Genomic DNA, 11587 nt, shown 5'->3' on the forward strand with positions numbered 1-11587 from the left:
TCTTTTGATAATGTATATTAGAATTTATTTTGGAATGTAAAGGTGTTTGAATTTTATTGTGTGAAATGAAGGTTTATTTACTAGTCTGGCTAATGTTGACAATTTCAATAACTCAACATTTGAAATTTTAAAAATGGCTGAATAATGAAAGTTAAAATAGATCCAAATAAGGTTAGTTAGTACATATAATTATTCTTTTTTTTTCTTTTTCCTTTTTTTTTTTTTTTTTTTTAGTTAGCATATATTTTGTACAATCTCCAATGTATTTTCTCATTGACCTGGTGATGATCTGTGGCAAACTTGCACATCTTCAATAACTGGAGAACTCAGCAATACGAGGAGCTTCCAGATTCTAAAAGCAACTGATCCTATTAATTTAAATAAATTGGTTGTGGGGGTAATTGTTATCACAATTACACGTGCCGTAAGGATATTGTTTTCACAAATACTTACTGCCAGGTCAGTGAAACTACACTTAGTAAACTCTAGACACAGGGGACTCATCAAATTGTTCTTCATGAAAGGTCTTCATGTTGTTATTGGACAAGGCATAAATCTCTTGAGGAGGAAGCGTTGTTGATACTGAGAAAAGTACTTCATTCAGCATCATGTATGTAACATATGGTGCTGTGAGAAGTGTCTCTGTCAATATATTATTGAAGCGATACTATAAATAGTGCTGAAAATCATATGCAAAGATTCTTGAAATTAGGAGGATAAGAATCATCCTTTGCTGAATTACAGCTGAAGTAAAAACCACCAGAGGTCTTGTGTCTCCTGTACAATTGATCAAGTGATTGGCTAACTCTTAACTACAGTCTTTTGGGGACGATTCCTCATGTGACAAAATGAGGAACAAATGTGATACCTTATGTCTGTGCTGGAGACTGGAGACAAAGTCGCTCTTGGGTAGCAGTGAAGAAAAAGGATAAAAAGTTAGCTGAATCTCTTTGTAAACTGCCAAGCTTAAAGACTCAGGCTACAACTTGAGATGGGTTTTCTGTTAACCCAGCACATGATTTATTTACTGTAAACAATTCTGAAGCATGGGAAATGGTTTCAAGAGAACTGAACATGAGTTTTCTGGACAAATTGAAAAACCTTTTTGTAATGAAAGACCTGTGGATTGAAATTGTTGAAGGAGATTTTATTTCCAATTTAGGTATCTGGCTTGACAGGATCAGTTGACCTTTTCCGCAGTCCATTCCAAAAACATGAACCACTAAGCATATATACATTAATCAAGGCTTATGTGCTTAGTGGCTCATAAGACTGTAAAAGAAACATTTTTTTTTCCTTTTTGGATCCTGAAGCACAGAAAGCAGGCAAAGTGTGGTTTTGTCTCACCAGCCAACAGCTTTCTGTGTCCGAGTAATAGTTATCGTGAATTGGGTATAGCAAAACTGGGTAGCATCATTCTGTCTGTACAGGTCCAGGTGTCTACAGAAATATGACATATTGATCCATCATATAGTTCTTGAAGAAAGCATTGAGAACAGAAATGAAAGCTGTAGAATGTGGCACATGATTGAGGAAATGAAAGTTCAAATATCCTTGATGCCCTGCTTTCTTTAAAAAATGTCATCTGATAAAAGGACATAAAGGATGTTCTAAAAAAGTCAAGTATCACTTTTTTACAATTATGCACCCAAGTTGTGTAACTGGAGGAATAATGAATTTAACCAGTGGGCTAAATGACTAAATCAAGGAAATGAACATGGACATTTTGAAAGTGATCCGCTCAGTGACAAGCAGATTAAGAATGAGACATCGCTTCCTGTGGCACTGAAACTTGCAGTAAAGGAGTTTTTCCACAAGATACTAGGATTGCGGTCAGAAAATGATACAGTTGATTGTTAATACTGTTTGTCAGAGAATGAAACATTCATTCTTAGTCTATGCTGATGAAAGTAAGATAAAGCAATTTGCAGTTTATTATGATGGTGGTGGTGCTTTGTGTTTTTTGGTTTGTTTTGTTTGGGGTTTTTTGTTTTTTCTGGTTTGTTTTTGTTTGTTTGATTTTTTTTTAGTAAAAAGAAAATATCTTAATCCAGCAAGACTTTTTTTTTTTTTTTAATAAGAACTACAGAGGTCTGATAGTCAATCTAAATATCTAAATATCCATTATAAGAAGGCAGACACAGTGGTTTCTGAAACAGTTGATTAAAAATTTTAACATCTCTTCTGTTGGTACGACAGTCTCCTTTCTACATAGCTGTAGTATATATAAACAGGAATGTGGCTGAATATATTTCAGTATGAATCGTTTACTGTCATTATTAGGTAAAGTAGAATTTTTATTCTTCCCCTCTTTTTTCCTCTCTATTTTAAGTGCTTTCCTCTCCAGTTATTTTGTACTATATCTTGCACATAAAAACATCAACAGAAAAACTCCCAGAGCCATGTACTTGTGCACAATCTGTTCAGTGGAATAATAATTCTGTTCCTTCAATTTTCTTATCCTGCACTGCTTCATTTCTTCAAGGAAGTTTGTTCCCTAGCTCTAAAGAGAGGTTGGGAATGTATAGATAAAGCAACTTTGATGCTTGGACCTTTCTGCTTTGTCTTTAAGTAACTACTCCCTTAGAATTTTGAAAAGATTGCAGCTCAGTCTTGTTCTTAGTTTGTTTTTCTGCCTGGAAGTTCCTGCTTCTAGGTCTCACTCAGCAAAGTTATCGCAAAGAGAGGGAAGCACATTTTCTCTCAGTGATGTGCTGCCAAAATTGCTGCAGGAAATTTCCTCAAAACTTGTTTTTGTGATTCATGTGATATTTCTAAGGTACTTTTTTCTTCCATTTCCAGAGTCAACTACACACAACCAGTGTTATATACTTTGCATTATCCTGCCTAATTATTAGCAAGTGCATGTTGGTTTCTTTCTGCCTGTGGCTTTTCTAGCTGGACATTCCATGGGAGCTTTTTAGTTGTTTGGTTTGTTGTTTTTTTTCCCCAGCATTGGTAGCAGCCATAGGTAATTGTCTGACTGCATCTCCTGGCAGCAACATCTTGAAAACTGCTGAGCATTGTGAGGCGGTCAGTTATGTGAGCATGAATTTCTTCTTGGAAGTGTGCTGCATAGTTACGGACTGAGTGGATTTTATTTTATTTTTTTTAATAAATAATTTTTATTTATTTAAAATTAATTAAAAATAAATTTAAAAATATTTTATTTTCTTCCTGAGGTGAACCGGTCTTTCCTGACCTTTGGAGAACTGCTCTAGTCTAGGAACCAGATTCTCCATGGCTGGTATGCGTGGTGGGATGGGAAGTAGCAGCAAAGGGGGGTGAGGGAGAGGGTGATAGAAATACTTGGATTAACAAGGCTGAGACCTGAGCTTGTCTTTTTAATCCTCCTTGGCTAGTCTGTCTTCTTACTGATGTATGTACGAAGGCAATTTGGTGCAAGACCTGCAGCTTAGAGGAATTACGAACCGATTTGTGAAAGGCATGGACAGGCCAAAACTAAGTGACTGGCAGGTAATCCCGAGTTTTCTTCCCAGCAAGCTCCCGAGGCTCCGAGCTGAGGACAACGCACCAAAATTTGTCGGTGATGTACTTATCTGTATGGTTCAGTATATGTGATACATTTACTGGAATTTAAAGGAACAGAACTCCCTTTGTGTGTCAAATACAAGGCGTTTAGGACCTCAGGTCTACTCTAGGACTACTCTAGGAAAAATGGACCACTCCAGGAAAAATGCCTTGTAAAGTGTACACTGGCAGATGAACGTGGCTCTGAAAAAGGACCCAAACTGAAATTAAATGGAAGAGCTTGAGCTCCTCTGGCAGTGGGATGGAGCACAACCCCATGTAAGTACTGCCGTTTTGGACCTCTGTAAGACAGGTGGGTACTAACTGAGGATCAGTTCTGACTTCAGCTCCTTTGGTGATGCCAGCTGTTGCACAAATGCTAAAGCCCCGTGTAAGTATGGGGCAAAAAAGTCATAGATTCAGGTTTGAATTAAGGCTGTAATGGGATTTTAGCTGAATATAAAGATGAAGTCAAGTATTTGTACAGGAAGCTGGCCATTTACCTTCCCATGTTTATCCCTCATTACTGCCTGGTTGTATGCAGCAGACGTTGAGTTGGCAAACCATAGTTTTTCAGAAATTTTAAGTGAACTTACTTTGGCACTAAAATACCATATTGCTTCATTTTGCACGCTTGAGTTGTACAATTCCTGGCGGTAAAAATTGCACTTTGGGGTTTTTGTATTCATTCTACTTAAGACGCAGAAATCATAAGTGGTTATGTCTCTCCTGGCAAACTATAAGCCGAATGCCTGAATTTCCCCTTTCTCATACACCAACAGAAGGTCTCCACTGACCTCCTATTAATAGGATTCCCTTGATGTAAAAGTGGTGTGAAGGTGGATTGAATCTCAAGTGTCTTTGCGAGTTGAACTGAGATTCATCAGACTTGCATCTAATGAAGTACAATAATTATGTATATGTTTGGCAACATTTGTCTCCTGGTTAATATTTTTATGTTCAGATATTTTATTACTTACAGATGTTTTCTTACTGCTTATTTAGCAGATTTCCATTTTTAAGCAATTTCATGTAATTTTGCAAATATTTAGTAAACATTACGATACTGGGATTTTTCAAATGGTCCAAAATGGACTAGCTCGCTTAAGTTAAAATCTTATTGCACTGTAAAGTCTACTATTTCTTGTTTTTAATTAAAATAACATTCTTCAATTTAATGCAATTATGTATTTTCTTGTAGATACATAACACAGAAACAATGCTGGTAAGTTCTTCGCTTACATTACAGTTTACAAAGTTATTCCTAATACCTGAGGGTAAATATTTTAGCCTTGTGTTCAGAAAAATGAAATAGTAATCAGTAAATCTTATCCAAACATTTAGATTTGTCCGTTGTAATACCCTACAAAGTTTTACTAATGTCAGTGTATAAATGCAGGTTGCTAATTTATTAAGAACTGTGGCAGCCAGGTTCTTTAGGTGGTGCTTTCTGTCAAGAAACTTATATTCTGTCTATTTGAATGATTAAACTAGCACTAAACCCATATCTTTCTCTATCAAGCCTTTCAGGTTGACTGCATTTGGGATTCATTCCCAACCCTACCATTTTTTTTTTCACTTGAACATTAAAATGTCAGATAGAAAGAAAATAATTCACAGCTGTCTTGGGGCTTGATTCACCCGCCTCTGACATCAATTTTATGCCAGCATAACTCCATCAAAAAACCATGATATTACTCTGGTGCTATACTGGTTTAATAGAGTAGCAAATCGGGCCTTAGAGGGGCTTCTTGGTTACTTCTAATTTTCTGATTAAAGCAGAGTTATTGAAACTCATAAAATCCATGTAACATTGTTGCTCCACTGTGGGCTATCTGCATCAGAAACCTCACATCATTCTAGGGCTTAAGGAAGGTCCCAGCTGGCCTCAGCTCAGTGAAGGTACCTTCAGTCAAATGCTTCAGCCGGATTTTTAATTTTTGAGTTGCATATTATTTTAACTATGTTCCATAGCCTTGCAAAGACAGCGGTTCCAAATATTCCATGGATTTCGGATTCTTAGGCAAAGGTACCATGTCCAAATTCATGCTTCTCTTCCTAACCTCATCCTTCCTCTCCATGCAGCCAACAATACAGCAGATTGCTACCTAAAATATTTTCAGGATCGACTCTTTGGGCAGGAGAATGCATTATTCACCATCTATGGCCTGTCACTGGTAGTGTGGTTGTGTTGCCATAGTCTAAGGGCTTCCCCAGAGGAGTACTGGCATTCATTGGAACAAATTGGAACATCTGGAAGAAAAGAAAAAGGATATTTTTTTTTTTTTAATGGCACTGCTGCTATTCAGATTCTGCCCCTGAAATAGAAAAAATAAAATAAAAATCTCCCAAACTCTACTACCCTAAGCAGAACTTCCCTCTGTTAATGCATCACCTGCAGGGGTAGTCAGTCGTGCGGCATGAGCAGCGCCAGCCAGCTGACATTCCCTCCCCAGCGTGGGGCTGCAGGAGGGCATCCTGCTCTTCCCAAGCCCGGCTGAGTGCACGTAGGGCACTGGCTTTATCATCTGGGGGAATCAATGTAGCATGCACATTGCCACCATTAAGTAGTTCAGGATCATGACTCAGAAACTCCATAATAAGTTACACTGTTCAAAAATCATGCAACTGTTAAGAATTTTTTTTTTTTTTTTTGGGGGGGGGGGGAGGGGGAATTTTGTTTGCCCCTTTGCTGTGCTATTCTAGTCTTTGTTTTATTTTTTATTTTTTTCCTCTGCAGTCCCAAGGGTTAGAAATTTATTATTTATAAATAAATGAAAACTGAGTTTCCCACATCATATACAATTCTGAAAGCTGGACCTTAACACCACCGCCGAGATACTGGGAGACTCTAGGCTGGACCAGAAAAATTGGCAGCTCTCTGACATATTCATCTGGATTGTTTATGTTTTCCCCACTGGAAGCAAGAGCTTTCTTTGAAGGCATTGCATCACTTCTCTCCGGGAGGAACATTTAGTGATGGGCAGCTTCTTGCAAAACTAGCCGGAGAGTTTTCAACAATACGTAGCAGGGCTAAGCTTTCCAACACCGCATCCAAACCTCCTGTACGGCAAGGAAAGAAAAGAATGGATGTAAACAGAAGTGGAAAAACAATGAGAAGAATGATTGCACAAACTCTTTTCATGTCTTGAAAAAGGTCCAGTCAGGTCTGGTCTGACTCACTGTTCTTGTTTGTAATCGTGTGCGTGGCATTTGACAGAAGGAAGGGGGCTGAGGGCTCAGTTCTGTATGCGGGCAATCTGAGAAATGCTAATGACTTCAATTTCTATAGATTAGTGTAGTGAGAATAGAAATTGTTCTGTAGCCTTTGCCTGCAGGGGCATAGAGGTTGTCCGCTTCAGGAAAGTCAACCCAAAGTAACTCCTGAAGTGTGCAGTGTTTTTAGGATCAATCTTCTTATGCATAACTAAAATGGGTTTTCATTTGATTCTGCTTTATTCAATACATTCAGTCCAAGGGATAATCAGAGAGGTCTTGTATTTCCTAAGAGTCTAAAACCTAGAAGTGCGGAGACCTAGGAGATACTGAAAAAAAAAACGGTTTATGGGGTAAAAGAAAAAGAAGAAAGGAAAAAAGCTTATTTAATTTCAGAATAGTTCCTGGTATGCTTAGAGCGCTGAATGAAGATTTATGTTGGTCCCACTTGATCCAAACGAGTTGCCTCTCCTTAATAACAAAGCTTTCTTTGAGAATGTTTAATGCATATTGCTGCTGCCAGATACAACCTCCTACTTTTTCTGAGTTTTGAAATAGACTGGGCAATTCCTAAGCTTTCTTTGGCATGTGAAGATAATTCATGTGTTGGACTACAAACTGACTGCTCACCCAAAAGTGCAGGAGGCCCGGATGATATAGATTAGAAATAAACAAAAGGAACTGGAAAATTCTGTAGACGTAACATTTTAATAACATTGCTTCTGCATTGTAGGATGGAAAATATCTTGTGAAAAGGAATAGCCTGTGGAGGATTCTCTGCCCTCGACTATAAAAAGGTTAGTTTTCTTGTCCCCTTACACGTGTAGGCAGAAGATAACATAGAAAATGCTAATCCTAGTTGTAGCCTGCTGGGAGGGAATGAAAAAAGTGATACTTTAGTAATAAATCTGCGTAGTATACTCAAAGAGCAGTGGCACAGCAATGGCAGCAAATGCACAGGAGAGAGTGTTCAAGCTGCACTCTATCACACAGAAGCATCTCCAGAAAAAAACACACTCTGTCAGTTTGTTCCAAAACTCAGCATTCCTGCTGGAGTGTCAGGGGCTGCAGTGCCCCAGAAATACCCTTTAAAATCCCCAGACATAATTGCTGACCCTTGAAAACGTCATGCCAGCACTGATGTGAATGGAGGAGATTCCAGCAATATGCCTGTTTCCATGGAGTACGCCAAAGAACAATGGAACAGAAGACAAAACTTGGATGAAGATACCCCCAGGAAAGGTTTGTTTTTGTTTGAAAACTAAGACAAAATGTACATAAATGAATAAACTGAAACGGCTGTAAATAGCCTATGAAAACATGCTATAATAAAATTGTTTAGAATTCTTCTTCATTATCCCACTTCACATTTGAGAGGATGACTGAAAAGGAAGATCCCATGTTTTTTTAAGAAATCCACAGGCATTACAGCAAATGAGCGTGTTTTCCAGTTCAAATATTTTGAGTATTTTTTAATGTTTGTGCAGGCTCAAGATTTCTGAGCCCATATAATAATCTGTAAAAAATCCCACCATTTCTTGCTTTGCTGAGACTCACCACATGGCATACAGTTGAAAACACTTTGCTGTGGCATGTTTATTACATTGCAGAGTAGGCAGTACCTCTAGCCATATGTGGTTCCTTACAGCAACTGGGATGGGAGCAGATAAAATATGTCCTGCTTTCCCAAAGCAAATTGCATGGCTCTGTGGCTACCTGAAAGGAAAGACCACTTCCAGTTTAGCCACACAAACGTAATCTGCGTGTATTCTTAAATTTATGAGTGGCTACATTACTGTGCAATTAGCTTGGATTACCCGAATGTTGGATAAGAAGGGGAAAAAAAGCTTTACTTCTCATTATTTTTTCCCTCTGAGCGTATGTCTCCTTTACTCAGAGTTTCCTATACCTGATTCTTCAGTGTCTGTGACCACCAACAGAGTTTCCCCCACCCCTAGCAGTCTGGTTTAAATGCGTGTGCTGTATATTCTCGTGGTCCAGAGGGTTCTGGTAAAGACATTTATCTGTTGAATGACGTGCAGACTGCCAGATTCAACAGATGACAGCTTAAGCACAGCACTAGTGACCACCAATGGTGTGGGTTTTATTTCGGGTTCCTGCTCTTACTTTAAAAAAAATAAAATGTTGTTGTTATTGACTTTTTTCTCCCCACTTTTGCAAGCTGTTTCTTGTGAGCTCGTGAATCTTTCTGCTCTGTCCCATATTAAGGGCTGATCTTGATTCCACGTGCACTAATTTCGTGCTGCTCCTCCTCTTGCCTTCAGCAGTTGCTTGCGGTTTGTGCTCACATGAAATCAAAAGCAGGAGTTTGGGAGCAGATGTGAATAAACAGGCATGGGCACAAACACATGCCTTCTTGCTCCCTCCCTCTTGCTCACCTCCTGGCCATTTGCTAACCTCTGTTGCATTTAAGACACAGGGCTGTTCAGAAAACACACTGATCATGACTCCTTTTTGGTTTTCTCATCCTTTCTACAGGTGGAGATTTGCGGAAGGGGAAGGCAGACGCAGCAGGGGGACGCAGAAGAGGTAGGCTGGAAGGGCAGCCCTGGGTCACCCAGCCCGGACCCTCGGTAGCAGCAGCAGCCACGTCACGTAGGTGCAGTTGGTGAGTGTAACAAGCTGATAACTGCTTGGCAGCATCGTTCTCAGAAGAGTGCTGTCCTGTCCTGATGAAGTTGAATGCAGTCCAAGTTAACCTCTTTAGGGGTGGCACACTGTTCACGTGGGATGGCTTTGGAGACCCAGGAAATTAAAAAGTCAGGCGGATGCAAATGCGCATAGCGCAAATGCATCCTGCCACAATACTGCGTATCACCACAACAGTTCTTAACAGGGATTTTCTTAGCAAACAACATATGCAAAGATAATAACCTCCCTGCTGATACTGGCAGATATCCTCCTCCTTTCTGATGGACTCGGTTTCATTCACATGCACAACAGGGGGGGAAAGGATTATTTTAGCATACTTATTTTCTTTCCTGGTTCACATCATTCACTGAGTATGTACAAATAAGAGGGATGCCAAAATTGTTTACAAGAAGATCAGAGATTACTTGAGCCAAAAGTGTCAGTCCAAGTGCCCTCAAACTTTAGGGATTTCCTGATGTGGCTATGACTCCAAAAGCTGTGACTCAGCCCCATCTCTGCACTGCAGTGAACGTCAAAATTAATATTAAGGACAAAAGCCCATCCTAAGTTGTACTACGAGTTCCTGCTGAGCGCAGACATGAGGAACCACCCCGACTCCGTCAGCATAAAACTTTCAAGACACAGGTAATGTACGTCACAAATTTGAGCTGAGAATTTCACTTTTAAGTGTTTTTCCTTTGAAAATCTTACTAAGCTTCTATCTCCTTCCCCTCCCAGACCCTTCACCACCCACAAGCCAGTCACTTTGGTGGTCTTCAGAGGTCATCTGTTAGTCTTAGTATCATTCTAAAAGCGTAAGTGCTAAGCCAAAAAAATAACTTTAAACAGGTACTTAATATCAAAGATACAATTAACGTAATTAGAATGTAATTAGAATATAATTAGAAAGAATATTGACATCTATGTGTTTACTTCCCACTAGACACCTGAATCTTGACTACATATATAATAACAAAGAGATGCCTCCATAGAGATATGGAAATCTGACGTCTGAGGGAGGGAGCTCTGCCATAAAGCAATCAACAGGAGGTAGGTACATCATCAGCTCTGACACACCGGCGTGATCTAGGGATGCTTCTGTAAAACACTCAAGCCAGTGTCATCATCCAACATGAAGCGATGGATCAGGGAATATTGTAAAGACATTTCCAGTACTTCATGTTTCCCTTTTTGGTTTTTGTTTGTTTGGCTTTTTTTTTTTTTTTTTCCCCTCAGATTATATGTTATATGTTGATTGAAACCACTGAGTAGATAGATGAGTGGTAAGGAAGAATTTTCAAATCAATCAAAGTAAAAGAAAAGGTTTTGGTGATTTCTTATTATAGTTATCCTCAGTTGCATAATGTTGTATTTTTTTAAAGTATTCTTGAGACTAATACTTTCCTGCTCATGGAGCTGAGACCTTCACCTATGCCCTTATCATCTCTGGCTTCGATGATGGTCACATTTTCTTCTCTTATCTAACGCTCATTCAAATACAGCTGCCATAGATGATCTTCCTTCCTTGCCACTACAGTTAGGATTACCCCTCCACTGAATCATCATTTGCAGTGCTAAAGGAGCTTGCTTCTTGTCCTCAGCTTCAAAAGATGAACTCACCTTCACCTTTTCTTGATTTTTTTTTTTTGTCATCTCTCAACCTGTTGCTCTTTGCTCTCATAACATCTTTGCTACGGAGATATGTCTGTAACATTTTGAGGTGTGTTTTTGTCCAACGTTGTAGAGTGAGCATGCTATTGGAAACACTGTCTTTCAACAACCTGAAAATCTGCTTTGTCCTTATTTGGGTCCATTCTCAAGACTTATGTCCTATGTCTCTAGGTATCTCCCTTTAAGAAGAGAAAATGATTTGTGATTGGGAATTCGTTTTTACACTTATTTTTAAAACATGAAATATGGTGTGATGATGGTCATGATATACATGTGTCTTAGATTGATTCCACAATATTATTACTGTTTATTGCTTCTGTCATCCTCGATTTCCCCTTCTGTTGCAGCTTTCACTTGTTGAAGCTTGTCTTAATTTCAGACCCAGATCCTACAACTTACACATCTGCTTACCTTTAGTCATCTGTGTATTCCCATTGATTCCTGTGAGAATACACACATACTTTAAATTAAGCACATGTGCAAGATTTTTGGAATTAAATCATGGGAAATAAAGTCT

General features: G+C 38.9%; 1 long non-coding RNA gene across 2 annotated transcripts; it reads left to right on the forward strand.

Annotated features, from left to right (window-relative positions):
* The first annotated feature begins 6251 nt into the window (after positions 1–6251).
* On the forward strand, positions 6252–11399 carry LOC130154035 (uncharacterized). 2 transcript variants are annotated; one of them, XR_008823589.1, is made up of 4 exons: positions 6252–6698; positions 7481–7544; positions 9247–9376; positions 10343–11399. It is a non-coding gene; the product is annotated as an uncharacterized LOC130154035 (long non-coding RNA). The 2 variants fall into 2 exon arrangements; XR_008823590.1 differs by lacking the exon at positions 10343–11399 and adding an exon at positions 9926–10207.
* The last annotated feature ends 188 nt before the right edge of the window (positions 11400–11587 follow it).

Source organism: Falco biarmicus, chromosome 1, assembly GCF_023638135.1.
Source record: "Falco biarmicus isolate bFalBia1 chromosome 1, bFalBia1.pri, whole genome shotgun sequence".
Classification (NCBI taxonomy): domain Eukaryota; kingdom Metazoa; phylum Chordata; class Aves; order Falconiformes; family Falconidae; genus Falco; species Falco biarmicus.